Genomic DNA, 1139 nt, shown 5'->3' on the forward strand with positions numbered 1-1139 from the left:
ATACAAAAAGATATTTTTATCTATCAATTATGTTTGGGTATAACAATATAAAAGTACTTATTTATTTCTTTATATGAATTTGATGATTGAAAACTGTTAGATAATTTGATATATTTAATTAAATTATAATCTAACAATTATCAATTATCAATTTTATATACAGATAACTATACATAAATTTTTACTATCTTATTATTATTAGGCAATTCTTTGAAGTTATTCTTTCGAAAATAAAGACTAAATTATCATCTGATGTGTATAACTGCATGATAAATTTAATTATGCAGTTAATAATCTATCACATCATTTTGATCAATCTTCTGGGAATGATTAGTGGTGCAAAAGACATATGTTTTAATGCAAATAGATAACTGTAGATGAGAGTAAACTGCAGCATTAGGTAGTATCTAAAAATTGCAATTTGCTTAGATTTTGTCTGGTTGCATACCAGTTGTTTGATAGTTTGCCTCAGAAAAACCATTTCATAAATCTCTTACACACACACAAACACAAATACACCCTTTGGACATAATCAAAAGCCAAACAAAACTCAAAAACAGTAATCAATTAAGCTACCAAGCTTGGTCTTCATCCTTTTTCACACTGCACAATAATTCAGATATTCTTATCTGCATAGATTGAAGTATATCCTCTCTCTCTCTCTCTCAACTTTTAACTACCTTGTATTATTCTGTCTGTCAACTTTTTCTGAATTTTTTAATTCTCTTTCTTCTCTCTTTCATGTCTATCCATCTATTTTATGAGCGTCAGGCTCTTGTGTATATATATATAGCATGCTGCCATGTGCAGCTTGTGTGGCACTTGAATTTTGTGGTTTTGATCTGGGTTTGCTTTGTTTTTTTCTGTTATCAGCACCCCTTTTGGCCATTTAATACTTCCTTGAAGGGTTTTTCAGTTCAATTTTCCAAAATTGCTGAAAAGTTCCTACCTTCCTTTAATTAATTTCAGGGTGAATTTCTGGGGATTTTTTTTTTGGTTTCCCAGTTTAGAGCTGAAATTAGTTCACTTTGAGCTGAAATTAAGAACTGAGTTGTTTTTTTTCTGTTGAAAAGCTCTGGATCTTTGTGATTTAAAGTGTCTTGCTTTTTAGGTGGGAGGTGGGGTCCTAAGTTCATATA

At 30.1% G+C, this 1139-nt stretch overlaps 1 protein-coding gene across 2 annotated transcripts in view; it reads left to right on the top strand.

The window, feature by feature from the left end:
* The window catches only part of LOC107608838 (CBL-interacting serine/threonine-protein kinase 3), a 7544-nt gene continuing 6805 nt past the window's right edge, over window positions 401–1139 (top strand). The window contains exon 1 of one of the 2 annotated variants that reach the window (XM_016310582.2): window positions 401–643. The gene's annotated coding sequence lies outside the window, so the exon portion shown is untranslated. The remainder of the gene's footprint in view (window positions 644–1139) is intronic. The other variant, XM_016310581.2, reaches the window with a different exon arrangement.

The sequence above is a fragment of the Arachis ipaensis genome, chromosome B07 (assembly GCF_000816755.2).
Source record: "Arachis ipaensis cultivar K30076 chromosome B07, Araip1.1, whole genome shotgun sequence".
Classification (NCBI taxonomy): domain Eukaryota; kingdom Viridiplantae; phylum Streptophyta; class Magnoliopsida; order Fabales; family Fabaceae; genus Arachis; species Arachis ipaensis.